The 16905-nt window shown below is 43.9% G+C and overlaps 1 protein-coding gene, 1 long non-coding RNA gene and 1 other non-coding gene across 3 annotated transcripts in view; 2 read left to right on the plus strand and 1 right to left on the minus strand.

Annotated features, from left to right (window-relative positions):
* The first annotated feature begins 393 nt into the window (after positions 1–393).
* Positions 394–9138, plus strand: LOC141425569 (uncharacterized). The gene is made up of 2 exons (XR_012450545.1): positions 394–476; positions 8400–9138. It is a non-coding gene; the product is annotated as an uncharacterized lncRNA (long non-coding RNA).
* Positions 3076–3179, minus strand: LOC141410545 (U6 spliceosomal RNA). Its single transcript, XR_012435393.1, has one exon. It is a non-coding gene; the product is annotated as a U6 spliceosomal RNA (small nuclear RNA).
* A 3198-nt stretch (positions 9139–12336) lies between the features above and the next one.
* Socs2 (suppressor of cytokine signaling 2) overlaps positions 12337–16905 on the plus strand; it is a 51746-nt gene continuing 47177 nt past the window's right edge. The window contains exon 1 of the mRNA XM_074084121.1: positions 12337–12411. The gene's annotated coding sequence lies outside the window, so the exon portion shown is untranslated. The remainder of the gene's footprint in view (positions 12412–16905) is intronic.

The raw sequence follows: 16905 nt of genomic DNA on the forward strand, positions 1-16905 counted from the left end.
CCTTCCTTCCTTCCTTCCTTCCTTCCTTCCTTCCTTCCTTCCTTCCTTCCTTCTTCCCTCCCTCCCTCCCTCCCTCCCTCCCTTCCTTCCTTCCTTCTCGCTCTCTCTTTCATCCTTTGCCCCTTTGCTTATGGCTGACCTAAACCAGTATGAACTAGGTATCCCCAGAGTGAGGTGCCTCTGCCTTATATACTCCTTAGTTTATTGGGAACAAGGAGACTTTCTGGCTGGGAACTTCAAGATTATGCAAGTAAATAAGCTAAATAAAGACAAGTAATTGAGAATGCTGCTTAGTTAAGGAACTTAGTTTAAAAGCCAGTTCCTCCTTCATTTATCAGTTAACAGCTGAATGCAGAATTTCCTGTTTCTTTTTTTTTTTGTTGTTTGTTTCAGAGCTAGTGATGCCATCCCAGCTACTCAGAACAACTTCCTTCCTTGATGGCCATTCAGTGATGTCATTGGGATTACAAAAGCTGGTAAGGAAATTTGCTATCAGTACTTGTTGCCGGATATTACAAAGCAATTTGATGTTAAGCTTTCTGGGAAAGGAGCTATTCGGTGAAAAAAAAAAAAAACTTCTTAGTTTGTTACTCAAAGAAATTTTGCCCTCTATCCAGCAGAGAGGATGCCCCAGTCTCCAGGGTGGTTTAAGAGCTAGTTCTACTTTGGGGACATTTAGTGGGCTATCTGTTCAAAACAGTAACTGTCTTCATACTAACTAGGTTGGTGACTGGACTACTTTTCAAGCAAATAAACCTTCCCAAGGAAGCTTTGAATCTTTCCATTCTCTATCTCTTAGGCAGAGTTTCCTGCCAGTAGAATGAAAAATTACTAGTCTTCTGTGGCTGTCATAAGGAATCACCACAAACTGGGTGACTTAGAACCACAAAAACTAATTATCTCACCATTCTGAAGACCAAAATATAAACAGTATCAGTAGGATTGGCTCATCTGTAGGTTCTGAGGGAGAATCTGTTCCCTGATCCTCTCCTAGCTTCTGGTGCCTGTTACAACCCTTGGTGCTCCCCGGCTTATAGATGCATCATTCTGATCTCTGCCACCATTCACAGTACTTTCCCTGTGTCTCTTGTTTTCTCTTCTCTTTCTTTCTCTTCCCTTTCCCCTCCCCTCCTGCTTTCATTGGATTTAGGGCCTACCCTAAACTATGATGATCTCATCTTGAGATAATACTTAACTTGATTATATCAGCAAAGTCTTCTTTTCCAAGTTAAGCCACATTCACAGATTTCAAGGGTTAAGATATGGACATATCTTTTGGGGAGGCCACATGTGATTCAACGCACTGCAGTGGATAAGGGTTCTTGATCATCTGGCCCCACATTCTCCAGAAGTGACAGTGTGGCAGATACTTTCAAGTGATGCCACATGAATCTTCCATTCACTGCTATTATGGGTTGAATTGTGTCTCCTTTTCAAAATTCTTATGTAGAAGTCCTAATTCCTGGTACTTTAGAGTATGACTGGCTATATGGTCTTTAGAGAGGTGACCAGGTTGAGTGAGATCATTGGAGTGGTCTCTAATGCAATATGACTGGTGTCCTGATAAAAAGAGGAAATGAGGACACAGAAAGATGACATCTACAAGCTAAGGAAAGAAGTCTCAGAAAAAAATCAGCCTGACTGATCACTTGATCTCAGACTTCTAGCCTCTAAGACTATGGAATGTGAATTGTTTAACCCACCCAGTGTGCAGCACCGTACCAAGAACCATGCATCCCGCAGGCAGGCAGGGCAAGTCCTGTTGGAGGGCTGGCAGTCAATCTGAAGATTATTACCATTTTAGTACACTTAGCCTGCCCAGTACCCCAAAGCAAGACTTCCTCTTGCTAGTATTTCAAGGGTATTATAAAGATTTGATTGAAAAGATTTCATTGTGTTCCCCAATATAAAAAAACTACATTAAATGAGTATGTGTGTGTGTATATATATATATATATATAGAGAGAGAGAGAGAGAGAGAGAGAGAGACAATGCTGGGGATGGAACCCAGAGCCTTGAACAGGCAAGGCAAGCTCTCTACCACTGAGCTACATATCCAGAAAATGTCTGGCTCTTAAAAGGATGATAAAGATGACCAAGGAATTGGGAAAGTGAGACTGGAGAGCCTAATCTGTTGTGCGGGTGGAAGAATCCCTCGTAGAATTAACACCTAAACCAAAATTGAAGGAGGAACGGATGTTAAGCAAGGGACTGTTAGGAAGAATGCTTGGGGCAGGGAAAAGGAAGTTAAAAGTCTAGAACAGAAAAGTATTCAGCTCAGCCAGAGGAAGCTGGGACAATTACGAGATGCCAAAGGTTTTTCAGAAGAATGCTGCATGTTCTTACATCTGAGGATGGCTTTGTCTGCAGTGTGGACCGAGCATTGTTATATGCGTCATGCCTGGTTCAGGAGCCTGTTAGGAGGGGTGCAGTGAAGGGTAGTGATGGTCAGGAGTAGAGTGACTAAGGTGCAGATGGAGAGAAATGGAAGAATTGGAAAGATAGATAGGAGGTTGGGGGGACATCGCCATTGTCATTAGCTCAAGGTGGGAGGGAGGGGAAGTGGTCAAGGGTGATGTGGGTAACTATGTGTGATGATGTCATTTGCTTTTGGCACAATGGAGATGCTTGTGGGGTGAAGGACAGTATCTATCAGGACTTCAGTGCTTACAAGTGACCGAAAACAAATTCAAACCACTTAAGGATAAAAGAACTCATGGAGAGAAGCAGAGCTAGCCAACCCTCTTTACTTCCCTCTCCAGTTTTTAGCTCCACCTCCCTTTGTGTGCTGGCCTCATTCTTTTCACTTGCAGACCTGCTTCCTCCACAGAATGGAGAGAGAGTGGGTACTGCAACTTCGCCCAGTGGTTTTAGGAGAAACAGCTTCATTCTCCCAGCATCCATTTTTCTGTCCCTCATTGCACCAAGTGCATCCCCGACCCCTCAAGTTTAACACTTCTGAAACTGGGAGCATCTTTTAATAAACAACATTTATCTGTTTTGGCATCTACCTTTTTTTGGTATTCTAATTGGAAGCATTATTGCTTAGAGATACGCGAAAGGATAATGTTTCATTTTTTTAGTGAACGCTTCACCAATTTGCATGTGATCCTTGGGCAGGGACCATGCTAACCGTCTCTGTCTCATTCCCATTTCTTTTTAGGTTGTGTGTTGCCAAAGTGAGACAGAACAGTGCTTCTTCTCATCAACAGAGCTACAGAGTTTTAGGTTTAATGAAATACCCATACAATCCTAAAGGTTGCTCAGGCTGGCAGAGGCCATTGACCGTCCGATCTTTGGGACCCAGGAGCTGGGTTGGTAGGATTACCAGTAGTTGGGAACACATGCCCAAACCTGTGTCTGGTGGATTTGGGAGCCGTCACTGGAAAACACATCTGAACCTCGCTGACTAGGGAGGGACAGTTGCTGCAAATAAGAGCAACACTGTAGAGAACACCTGAAATTCAGGCCCAAACACCAGACGGATTGCAGGGAAGAAAATGGTGAGTTCAGCTTAGGCATGCTTAGGTAAGACATGGTGAGGAACCCAAATGATAATTCCCTGTGTCCATTAAATTTGGAAGCAGGTGTGTCACTGTTAACTTCGGTGAGAACATCGTAGGTGGAGTGTGGGGCTGGAGGCCAAGTGGAGGGAGGTGAGGGATGAATAGGAGTTGAGGTGAGTGAGATAAGGTGGCCACAAGCCAAAGAGAATAGAAATGCTTGGGACATTTTCTGTTGGGAGGACAGTGTTGATCATTCTGCCTTTCAGGACCCAAGGCAATGGCCTAGAGAAATTGTTATCAAAGGATGGGACCCAGCTACCTGGCAACTTTGCAGAGAAAAGCACATTTTGGAGACCTGCCCAAGACCTACTGAAACTCTAGGGTGGGATCCTGCAATCTATATTTCAACAAGCCTGCCAGATGATTCAGATGCAAGCTAACATTTTAGAACTAACTAGGGGAACAAGCTTTTACAGGGCTGGACTGTGGTCCCATCTGCCCCAGGAGCCATATATGCATGTCGTTGACATGTTTATTCCAGCTGAACTTGCTGGAAGCACAAAGTCCAGTTTGGGTAGGTATAGAGGGGCTATGGGCATGACTGTCTATAAAGCAAGCAAATGAGAAAAAGAGCTGATTTGTTCCAAGGCAGGATCTCTGTTGCTCGAGTGTGAAACAAACCCGTGTTTGCTTCTCAAGCAGACTGGCAATATGACATCTTTCCACTCCTCTGAGCAACACAGCAGTAAGTGGATCTCTTAAAGGACAAGCCTGGTGTTCACCCCAAGCTGTCACAAAGTGACATTTCTCACAATATTTGCAGAGCCCCTGGGAAATGTTAACTAGAAACTCAGTTTGCTCTCTGACTTCAGTCTTTTATGGTTGAAAACCTTTCTAAAATGATCCTGTCTTTTTGCCATTTTATAGACTAGAATAATGTCCAAAGAAGCAAAGTTTGGGAAAGATTTATTATCATTGTGAATCAGAGTGGGTTTAAGATTTGCTCTTACTCAAATTCTGATTGGCTTTCATGAGAGAAAAAGATTGGAATGGATGGGGCTGCCCTTGGCTGCTGGGATTTTCATGGGATTCCTGAAGTACGTCATTTGTTGCTCATTCTATGTGCATGTCTGTGACTGATGTCCTGTTAATAGCTGGTACATAAAAATCAGGTGCAGAATGTGTAGCATGTTGCAAATTCCATGAAGGCCCAGCTGCTTGCTTTACTGCTTAATCCTTAAAACCTAGGATGAGAATAGCACCCAATAAACATGTTGAATGAATGAAAAACCATTCCGGAACCTACAGATCTCAGGGTTGCCATTCTGAGTGTTAATTCTCACCATCTGGGACCATAAATATAACAAGGACAGGCAGCACTGGTGATATAATTTGCACAGGCCAGTGCAGAATGAAAATGTAGGATTCCTTGTTCAAAAAATTGCTTTGAGCTGTTGACTGGAGAACACTGAACCAAGTCAAAGAACTCTTAAGTGTGGAGCGCTATGCTTCTGAATAAGTCACACCCTATATGTAGGTCCTCTTATAACTTTTTGAAAATAGCTTTAAATTTTTTTCACAGAAACAATCTTTTTATATAGTTAATTTCTTCCCATGTAGAGTCGTCAGCTTTTTGTTTCTGTAATGAAATACCTTGGCTACTTATGGAAACAAAATGATGTTAATTTAGCTCAGAGTTTTGGAGGCTCAAGAACATGGTGCTGGCATAGGCTCAACTCTGATGAGGGTCCTCTTGTCTATGTCACATCATGGCGGATAGCAAAGATGTGAAATCGCGCAGGAGCAAGCAATTGCATTGCGAAACAGGAAGTCAGAGAGGGAGAGAAATAAAGTGGGGCCAGGTTCAGGCTTTCATAACAATCCTTCCAGAGAACTGATCAGGCTCTCGTGAGAATATACCTTAATCTCTTTCAAGGGTATGCCTCCAATTGAGCAAAGGTGGAGCAAAGGACCTCCCACTAAGCCCCACCCCTAAAGGGACTCAAAACGATCACTCTGAGGACCACACTTCCAATACATGGAGCACTGGGGAGTAAACCACACCCAAACCATAGTAGCCTGAAAGAGAAGGCAACATTAAAATGGATGGTGTCTATGATAGGATTGGATTATAAAATTCTCTTCCTCCTTGGAACATAACCAGTCTATCCCATGTTGCTCCACAGTGCCTCCTATTGGAGAGATCAGAGTATATTTGCCCACCCACTACTGCTGGACTTGGTTATAAGACTCATTTGAACTTAATGGACATGAGAAAGAATTTATTTTCAATGACATCCATAGTTGTATGCAGCTGTTCCACACAGCAGAAGCTCCTAGCTCCTGTCATCAAGAGTAGAAAAGCCTACAAATGTGACTTCTGATGGCATTCTACAGACTGGAAACCTGGTTCCTCAGTCACTAGTTGGTAGCCCTGGACAAGTTATTTAACCTTTCTGTGCTTCAGAAAGATGAGGATGATAAATATCTGATGGGATTTTTCTGCACATTTAAAGACATTACTATTCATAATGAACTCAGAATCATTGCCGGCATATGTTAAGGCTTACCAAAGATTAACTCTTGCTGCTATGATTTATCTGACTAGGCAATATTGTATAATTCTAGCCCTGGAGCCAGACTACCTTGGTCTGAAGTCTGGCTCTGCCACTTAGAATTTCTCTGCTTAAGCAATTTACTGAACATCTCTAAGCCCCAATTTTATTCCTGTGCAAAATGGGGATATTTTGGACATCTATCCTACAGGGCTGTGATAGGGACTGGTAAGTTAATACATGCGAAGTGATCCAATAGTTCGTGTTGTCTTTCATCATCACCACCACCATCATCATGGTTATTTTTAATATGGGGTAACCCTCACACTGGATAATTAGCTAAACAGCCACTACTGTGATGGTTTGGTGGCATCTCACATGATCACCAAGACCTTTTAGGTTGGGAAGACCATGGTTGCCATACTGTGGAGGTCACAGGGAGCCACACCATCTTTCTTCCAGTCAAGAAACCAAACCATGGTGAGGTGCATATCTGATACATGAAAAGAAAGGAAAATGGGAAGAGTGTTATCAGAAACACATTGCAGGATTGCATTCGTGTGTTGTTTTGAGTTCATGTTTTTACACTTGGTAACATAGTGAGAACATTAGGTTAAGGAACCTTGGTATTTCTCTTTGACAATACCAAGAATTCACACTTTGATAGATAATGGCAATAAATAGGACAGCCCATTGGTAAACAGGAGAATCATTTGATCGCAACAACTGATTTAATCAAAACATTGGTTTTCCCCCATCTGAACCCACACAAAAAATGCACCAGTCCAATTGGAAAAACATATTTGTTTTATCTTTGCCACATTTATTTACTCTTAGGGACTGTTTAACTTGAGCAGGCAGAGAAGTTGCAAAGAACAAAAGTACTCAAGGCACCTCTGTCTCTGGCAACCAACAGGAACACCAGTGGCCTAGCGGTGTCTCCATGGCAGCTTGCTCTTGACAGTTTCTGAAGTCCTTTGCCCTTGTCCTCCAGGATAGAGAACTGACCTGTCCCTGCACCAGGTTTGGGGGGTAGGGGGTGCAGAATGGGAATTAAAGAAAATAAGTCGGTCTATTGAGCCCTGCCTCACTTGTAAACAATTTCAAAATATGTTCATTCCACATCATTTGCTAGGTGCAAGTCATCATGCTGTGTCACATGGGTTAAATCTCAAGAAATTCCTGGTCACATCAGACACACAAAAGACACAGAGATCCCTTCGAGGAGTAGAAAGTTCCAGGTGCCCTCAGGCCGGGCTCCCTGGGAGCTTGAGTACAGATCCTTCAGTGAGAGACAGCACTCAGGTAAAACTTGGCCGTTTGTGAGCGAAGCAGAAGAGACAGAGGAGGAGCTGCGGAAAAGGCAGCTGCAGCCTCAGTGGTCATCTTCTGAGCTCTGGAGGATGACTGGTACCTTGTGGTAGTATCAGAATATATAGAGTTTGGGGCTGGAGGTGTGGCTCAGGCTTCTGCTTTGAAAGCTAAAGCCCTGAGTCCAAATCCCAGCCCAACAACAACAAAAAATACAGAAATACAGTTGGCTTTCTACATCTGCTGCTTCAACCAATCACAGATGGAAAATATTCAAAACCAAAAACTGCATCTGTACTGAACATGTACAGAGTTTCTTCTTGTCTCTTTCCCTAAACAACACAGTATAACAGCTATTACGTGGCCTTCACAGTGTGTTAGGTACTGAAAGTAATCTAGAGATGATTTAAAATATGTGGGGGCTGAGGCTGCAGCTCTGTGGTAAGGCCCTGGGTTTGATCCCCACCACCACAAACAAAGCAAAACAAAGTATCTGGAGACTAGGTACAGGCTTTGCAAACACTGCACCAGTTTACATAAGCGACTTAAGCACCCTGCAGCCTCAGATTTTGGTATGGGGAGAAAGCCCTAGAACCAATTCCTTGTGAGTACCTAGGACGGTTCTATTATCTTTGTCCTTGGTTCCTGACACAGAGCTCTAAAACTTTTTGTATGCTAGCACACCCACATCTGGAGTGGAGAAGAGTCCTAGATAGCATCAGGATGGGACCTGGCAAGATTTAGACCTTCCAGTCTTGCTCTCCAAGAGAGAAAGGGTACAGATTGCTATGGTTTGTGTCCCCCTAGGCCAAATGTTAAAGGCTTGGTCCTCGGCCTGTGATGCTACCGGAAGGTGGTAGAACCTTGAAGCTGTGAGCCCTAGGAGGAGGAAGATAAGGTCACTGGGGTCATGCCCTTGAAGGGGATATTGGGACCCTGGACCCTTCTCTGTACTTCCTGGCCACCATGAGGTGAACAGACTTCTCTTGGTCCCGTCTCCTCACCATGATGTTCTGTCTCTCCGCAGGCCCAGAAAGAAAGAGAGCCAAGTGACCAACCATGGACTGAAACCTCTGAAACCATGAACCAAAGTAAATCTTTCCTCCTTTTAAGATGACTATGTCTTCTACTCTGTCACAGTGGCAGAAATTTGATTAACACAATGGCCAATGATTGAATCAATGTCTACACAATGAAACTGCCTCCAATCCCCAAACAACAGGGTTTGGAAAGCTTCTGGGTGGCGAACACATCTACTCACAAACGGGGTGGTTCTTCTCAGGCCCATAAGGACCGAGGCTCCTGTGCTGGAACCCTTCCTGTATACCTGATCTGCTGGCTGTTTACTAGTAATCTTTATAACACACTGGATAGTGATAAGTAAAAATGACAGGCCATTGTTTTGAACTAGGTTCCTGCAACATACTAAAGTTAAACATCACCAAGTGAAACTAAACTGTTACCTGATTTTCCAAGAAATCAGCTAGTTTTAATTGGCACAATAATGACACTCCCTCCGCCTTAATCCTTACCCAAAAAAAAGATAACCTAAAGTAACCCAATGTTAACCAATCAGTTCTTTCTCTATTGTTCTATCTCCATGTTCACTGCCTTAAAAAGAATGTAACTTTGACATGACTAATCTTGTTTTGGTTCTGTTTCTGCTTTTCTTAGCCCTTCTCTGGGGCCCATCGGAACATTTCCACTATAGAATTAAGTGTTGCTTTATTCTAGAATAAAGAATAAAGCCAGTTATGATCTTTAAATTGTTAGAATTTTGCCTTTTGATAATAGTAAGTCAAGCATTTTCCTGAGTTCTGTAAAAAGTTCCAGTGAAACATTGAACCTGAGCTGGTGAGCCACCCCTGAATTTATAGTCTGCCTTGCAGAATTGTGGGTCACATGGAGACTCAACTTGCAGCTAGTGTCTCAAGCCTGGCAAGAACTGAGTCCTTTATTCTGATGCTAACTCCAGGTAGACATGCTTGAACTGAATTGAATAGGACTCCTAGTTACTGTCAGACAATTAGAGAACTCTTTGGTATGAGAAAAAAAACAGTCACATTTAGTATCATAAAACACCCCACTGTACCACCAAGTTGTCCCAGCTGGAGGCAAGCAGATGGGCCTTTTTTTGTTCCTTGATTTGAAGGTCTAGCCATGCCCCACCTTCTCCCCGTTCTTCCTACCCTTGAGCTTGTCCCCATCCCAGCTTACTGTGGTTATGTATTTGTGGTCATCTACACCCATCAGATTCTCCTCAAACTTCTTCCCAACCTGGAAGCCCAAGATATATCTCCTAAAAATGCTCAATGTGTCCAAATGATCATCTGGTCACTATCCTGCTGGACCTCTGGCTTCAGCAAGCTGGCAGTTTTATGCAAGGTTACATTGACATTGGGCATGCACAAGTATTCTTTGGACTTCTCATTGGCCAGTATCTTTCAGTACCTAGTGAAGTTGACTGGTATTTTGGGGGGAGGTGACTGGGGCTGGTCAGGTATGAGTGGCTCTGGAGTGTGGGTCTTTGTACCGTGTAGCAGCTAGCCAGTCCCTGGGGATAGATAACTTCTCAAACATTACTGGGCAAGGCAGTTCCCAAGGGCCAAGGGCAACTCCAGAGAAGGAGGGCAGTAAGCCTGTAGTGGCCAGCTCTCACAAGCAGCATGACCTTAGCAGCCTTTATGGGCAGGACACACCAGCATCTGCCATCTATAGGGTTACACCCTGTCATTTACAGGGTGGCATTCAGAGAGATAGGAAAGTGCTGCTGGAAGTTCCAGTGAGATTTGTTGAACTGATGTGCTGAGATCATCAGGAGGCTGAGAGGTTCTTCCAATGGCAGTTCTTCTAAACAACACGCGCTAAAAGGGATTCTCTGGAATGGTCTTTCAGGAAGCTCCTGCTTGGTGATCCAAGTAAGTCATGGTGCAAAGGGAATGGTTGCAAGGGAGATGAGTTTAGGGCAGCATTAGAGTGGTGAGGATTGAAATATAATATCCACAGGTATCCAAAGAGCATTGGGAAGGGACTAGAATGAGAAGTGGAGTGGAAAATGAAGTCCTGGTTTGGGAGTGAAGATTGTGCCACTCTGCTGCTTCTCCAAAAACTAACACAAAAACAGAATATACCAGCCATTTATTGAGTGCTTACTATCTGTCAGGTGCTGTGGCTAATCCACACAATGTACACATGAAATCACTTAGAATTTATAACAAAACCTTTCTTTTTTTTTTAACCTCTCACCACATCCTGTCTCTCTCTCACAAAGGGGTTTCATTGTGATAGTTCCATAATGCCTATCATGTACTTGGATCAAACTTACCCCTCTATTATATCCCACTCTCTTCCTTTTTAAAACAGTTTCCCACCACATTCTTGTAAGGGTGATTTGTCCCTAATTTAGAAACCAGGTACCTGAGATTCAGAGAGTTACATCATTGGCTTATGGTTACTCAGCAAACCAGTGGGGTTTGAATCCGAATCTGTCCCACACCCAAGCTGTCACTCTCCTAGGCCACACTGTACCACCTCTTTCAAGTTTTCTTACCTTCCCCACTGGTGTAAATTTTTGACTGCATCAGAATCACTGGGAGTGCTTCTGTAAACAGATTGCTAGGTTCCACCATGAGACTTGTGGTTCAGTTATTCTGTGCTGGCCAGAGGTAAGGATTTGCTAGGTCCAGTGCAAAAGGAAAATACAGGGCCTCAGCCCAGGAATGAGGTCAATCTCCTGTCCCCACAGACCCAGAATCACAACCACAGTAAATCAGTAACCCCTCCCACGAGAAATAGCAACTTCACACCAAGACATACCTAGGGATGGCAAGTGGCTCCTGAGAAATGGCCTGCTGATCAAGCTGGTGCTGCCACTTGGAGAGGGGCCAGTGGCAGCCTGACCCTGGCCTGAGCACTGTGTGATATGCATCTGACCCCAACCTTTTGTGCGTGTGCCCATGTCCCAGGAACAAGGGAAAGGGCAAAGAGCCTCCTCTGATCATTACAAGCCAGTTGCCATCTTGAATAAAGGGTAGCAGTGGTCATGAGCAGGTACTGAGAACCACCCATGGAGGCAGGACCATGTGAGCCCAGGCTCCAAGGCCCCACACTTGCTGCACTTGCTCTAAGGACCAAGCTCCCCTTAAGGAATGTTCACTCAGAGGGCTGGGGGGGTGGCTCAAGAGGTGGAGCAGCTGCCTAGCAAGAGCATGTCCTGAGTTCAAACTCCAATACCATCCAAAAATAAAAATATTAATTCAGCCTGGCACTGGTGGCTCACACCTGCAATCCTAGTTACTGGGAGATTAGGAAGATCAAGGTTCAAGGCCAGCCCAGGCAAATAGTTTGTAATACCCAATCTCTAAAATAACGAGAGCAAAATGGACTGGAGGCTTGAGTTCAGTGGTAGAGCTTCTATTTTGCAAGTGTGAAGCCCTGAGTTCAAACCACAGTCCCACAAAAAAAAAAAAAAAAAAAAATTAATTCAAACCTGCAATGAAACCAGCTGTGGGGCTCTGTATAACCATGCTGTTTTGTAATCATGGATTTGACCCTGGCCAGAGAATATCTGCATTTCTAGCAAGTTCTCAAGAGATTCTGAGTGCCACTTGAAATCTCCTTGCTTTAAAAATGATTCAAAGCATTGCTCCACTGTGTGACTTTTGAAGGACAGAAAGGTGTGACACCTTCCTTTCCCCATCAAAGGATCATAGCCAACACTCTCCTAACAAAAGACAGGATAACAAAAGAAAGCCTAACAAATTTCTTTAATCATGGTTTTCCACGACATGGGAGTCTCAGAAATGAAGAGCCAAAGCCCCGGGAAAACTATTTTTATGCTTAGGTTCTAAGAAGTATGGGCAGCTGTGTGGAAATGTGGTTGGACGAAAGGGTATGATCTAATGGGAACAGGCCGAGGGGGGAAATCCAGCAAGGCCTGTCTGTTCAGATTCTTCTAGGCCTCTCAGTGTGGCATTCCTTCCTCCTTTGTATGGAGCAGGACCTTTGGAAGAATGATCTTAGGACTACCATCAGACAAGGTAGGTCAGAGAATTTCTTTCTGGCCAGGTCTTACTCAGAAAGGCAGAGGAAACTGAGTAATATTTCTAGGGTTTGTGGATGGCTTTGGGAGCAAGGGGCTCTGGTTTCTATGACCCACTTTGGAAAGAGGAATTCTGGTTTCTTTGGCTTGATATGGGGGAGAAAGGAGAACAGGAAAGAGGAAAGCAGTAGAGATCAGGGAGAGTCTTTGCTGCTGATACCGTCCAATATCACTTAGTTCAAAGCACTCAACTTGTCAGCTACTTTGGGATACTGTTTTCAGAGCCCCAACACTTTTTTCTCTTTCTCCATAACAGGGTGATGATATTTCCTTCTTTAAAGGTTTGGGTGAGAGGAAAAATGGAATAATGTCTGCACAGTGCTTGAACAAAGCACCTACTCAATAAATGTTAGCAACTATTGATAGTAATAACAATGATTATGATTGTTACCACCACCTCTGCCTTTGTTTGGACTATCCTGTCTGATGCCTTTATCTATTGTTTCTTGTTTATTTCACCTCTGTGCTCTGCCACTTCGATTGGGAGAAGAAACCAGAGCTGTCCAGAAGAAGGTGGCAGTGGGAGGGATAACTCAGGTTAAAGCCAGTTACTGTTAAAAGTCAAATCAAGACTGCCACCATGGGCCTTAACACATTTCAAACCCAGATCCTCCAACACTGGCACTGGAGGAAGACTGTGAGTGGAGCAGAGCGTGGGGTGACCGATGGCTCTACACCTCCCTGTGAATTGAATGTCTAGCCTGTGAAAAGATATGCAACTATGTCCAGGGGCAAGGAAGCTCCAGGTGCTCTCAGAGGGCAGATAATGTCCTAGGGGTAGAGAATCAGTTCCTCCTGTCACCCTGTCCTGTCCTTTCAGGAGTTACTGGCGAGACACTGCTTCCCCTACAACATCTAGACCAGGTTATGAGATCCGGAAGCACAGGATGGCAGCACAGCTGGCTGCAAAGAGCTGCCTCACGTGGTCCCTTTCTCCCCAGGGCTCATGAAAAGCAGTCACTGTTTTCAATCTCTGGGACCAAAGCTGAGAGAAAGAGAGAGAGAGAGAGAGTGCACTGGGTCTCCATTCCTGATGCCTGGGTTCCACTCCAGGCCTCGGATTTAATTAATTCGGGGCGTGTTCTAGGCATCAGGGTTTGAACTCCACAGGTGTTACTATGTGGAGCCATGGGTGAGAACTACTGCTATACTGCTCACTCTGTTCTGGGTTGTTCTCTGAGGACCCTTCTCTGAATGGCTAATATTCAGGATGACAGCCCCACGGGAACACCTCCATCATTCAGTGGCGTGTCCTCACGTGAGTAGCTAGCAAGAAAATCTTTTAAGACACACAGCATGACCATGATGGAGAGTCACTATAAGGTGAGGTGAGGTTGGTATGTGGAACTATTTCCTTACTCCTGGGAGGATCACCAGGTCAGCCCAGGGTGGGAGAAAGATCAGCAAGAGGATTTTAGGATTGTGTCTCATCTTTGTTCCCTGGAAATAAGATGGCTTCCTGGAGCTGTTCTGAGAACCAGGAACCCTTTCTTCATAGCCGTCAAGTAGCTGTGCTGTTTCGGCATTGTACCCCTAGCACCTAAGCTTGACATGTGTGGCTGTGTTTATGACCACTTGCCTGATCTTCCCTGTCTTCTCTGCTAGGCAGAGTTGCCTACCCAGGGACAACCTTAGATCAATTCTTTAAACATTTACCAAACATCTATTCTCTGACAGGCCCCATGCTAGGAACTAGGAGACACGCAATAAATGTGTTGTTTATCAATATCCTTCCTAGAATGTTGACCTCAAACAAGTTACCATCCTGTCGATATCTCAGTTTCTTGATCACAACAGGCCCCACCCTGAAGGCTTCTTGTGAAATCTAAGGGAGTTAATACATCAGAACACTTGGAGGATGCCTGGTATATATTGATCAATGTTAGCCAGCACTGTTGTTATTTTAAAAATCATTGTTATTTCTATCTGGTATGGCCTGAATGTTTTTGTCCTTCCAAAATTCATATGTGGAAACCTAATATTCACGGAATAATATTATGAAGAGGAACTTTTGTAGGAGATGATTAAGACATGAGTTAATAGTCCTAATAAATGGTTTTAGTGTCCTTATAAAAGAAGCCTGAGAGAAAATGTCTTCCCTTACTGCTCTTTGAGGACACAGCCAGAAGTTGCTGTCTTTGATCTTAGACTTCCCAGCTTCCAGAACTGTGAGCAGCAAATTTCTAGTATTCCTAAATTACCCAGTGTAAGGAATTTTTTACTGCAGCCTGAATGGACTACAACACTGTTACTACTGCTTCTATCACAGCAAATAATACAGATACAGACTTTGATAAGGGAACTTAAGGTAACAGAGAGCACAGGCAATTCTAATAGAATGGTCGTTATTAATCTGTCAGGAAGCAGAGGTATTGGAGAGGCCCCTGGACAGGACTGGGGCGGGGCAAGGGGATATAAAGGTTTCTTAAAGGAAACAGTGCTGGTTGAGACCAGGAAATGACTAAGAGATTTTCAGGTACTGGAGGGACTTTAGGAAGAGAGAATATTCTGGGCAGATGGCCTAGCACTGTAGTCTGCAGGTGAGAGGAATGGCCCAGTGGAGAAGCAGACAGGCGAAGAGGTGAGAGAGGGACACGGCTGAAGTCATGCAGGCCTGGGAGACCATGATATGGAGTCTGGACTTGCTTGAAGATGCAGAAGACACAGGTCCTGCCATTGAGCAACTCCCTGTTAAGCAGGAGAGATGGATCTACAAGATGATTTATCATTTTATTAATAATGTAATATTATACATCTCCGTCTGTGGCAGAGAACAGCTTATAGAAAAAGCCAAGATGAAACACCCAGAATTGAACAGGTAGCTGTCACCCAGGAATTCTTCCTCTGCCCTTGCAGGCCATCTTGCCTTTCTTCCCAGGTCCTTTGGTGCGACATGATCTTCCACCAAGTCAGAAACCTTAGGGTGGTGCCAATGCTATTTTCTCTCTCCTGCACAAGTTGCCAATGGGGGAGTCTCAAGGAGTGTGCCTCACCTCTGTAGCCCCCATGGTCCCAAGCAAGGACTTCGTCATCTGTCCAGGGATAGTGTTAACAGCCACCTACATCCAGTTCATTTTTTTCCTCCCCATGACTGCCAGGATGATTTTTTGAACATGTAAGCCCAGTTATGTTTCTCCCTGGGGCAAAACTATCCAGTTTCTACGGCATCTTGCTCTACCTGCCTTTCTATTTACCCAGAGGTCTATCAGGAGCTAAGAACAAATGTGTGCAACACACCTTCAGCTCCTTTGGAGGACTTCAGAAGAGCTATATTTAAACCTGTTTTTATTACACAAACTATGTCACCATCCCTAGCTGAGTTCACCAAACCAGAACTGTTCTTTCTTGACTAAACTGCACTGAGGTTGGAAGGCGTGTGTAGACCTTTCAGTGGCAGGGATTAAACTATGTCTCACCTTTACCTTAGTCGTTTGTCTTTCCAGGATGAACATGATATAGAAACTAAACTATGGGTTGGAGACAAGGGAGGTTATTACTGGATAGAATCTTCCAAATACACTGACTTCTTAGTCTGAATAATGTAAGATTCAGCTTTTCTCCCCACTTTTTGCCCTTCTGCAAGGCAGTTTTGCTTTTTTTTTTTTTAATGGTCAGGTGTGTTAGGGAAAAATTTACATAAAATTAAATTTGCCCATTCCGGTATACAGATTACTCAGGTCTGTCAGTTGTCTATGATCATGTTGACTGGTACCTTAATTAAGGTATAGAACATTTGGCTGGGCACTGGTGGCTCATGCCTGTAATCCTAGCTATTTGGGAGGTTGAGATCAGGAGGATTGTGGCTCAAGATCAGCCTCGGGAAATGGTTCATGAGACCCCATCTCCAAATTAACCAGAGCAAAATGGTCTTGCAGGTGTGGCTCAAGTGGTAGAGCACCTGCTTTGCCATCAGAAAGCCCTGAGTTCAAACCCCAGGCCCCCCTCATACACAAAATCAAGAACATTTCTATTCACTGCACATAAATCTTCCTGCTCTTTTGCAGTCTATCTCTTCATCCCACCCCCTGCCCTACCCAATTCCTGGCAACATCTGATCTGTTTTTCAGAGTTGACATATAAGTGTAATTAAATAGTATCTAGTCTTGTATATGGCTGACTTCAATATTAACATACTGCTTTTTAGAATAATTCAGATTGTTCCACATATCCATAGCTTGTTCTTTTCTGTTGCTATAATACAGTGGTCTGGATGCAGTGCAGTTTGTTTAGGAATTTACCTGGGGTTGTTTTTAGAAGTTAGCTATTAAGAAAAAAATGATAGGAACATTCGTGATCAAGTCTTTGGACTCATTTCTCTTGCATGCATACCTAGGAACGGTACCACTGGATCATATAATAAGTGTATGTTTAACTTTATAAGAAACTGCCAAACAGTTGAAAAGTGGTTTATCATTTTCCTTTTCCATAAGCA

The sequence above is a fragment of the Castor canadensis genome, chromosome 8, assembly GCF_047511655.1.
Source record: "Castor canadensis chromosome 8, mCasCan1.hap1v2, whole genome shotgun sequence".
Lineage (NCBI taxonomy): Eukaryota > Metazoa > Chordata > Mammalia > Rodentia > Castoridae > Castor > Castor canadensis.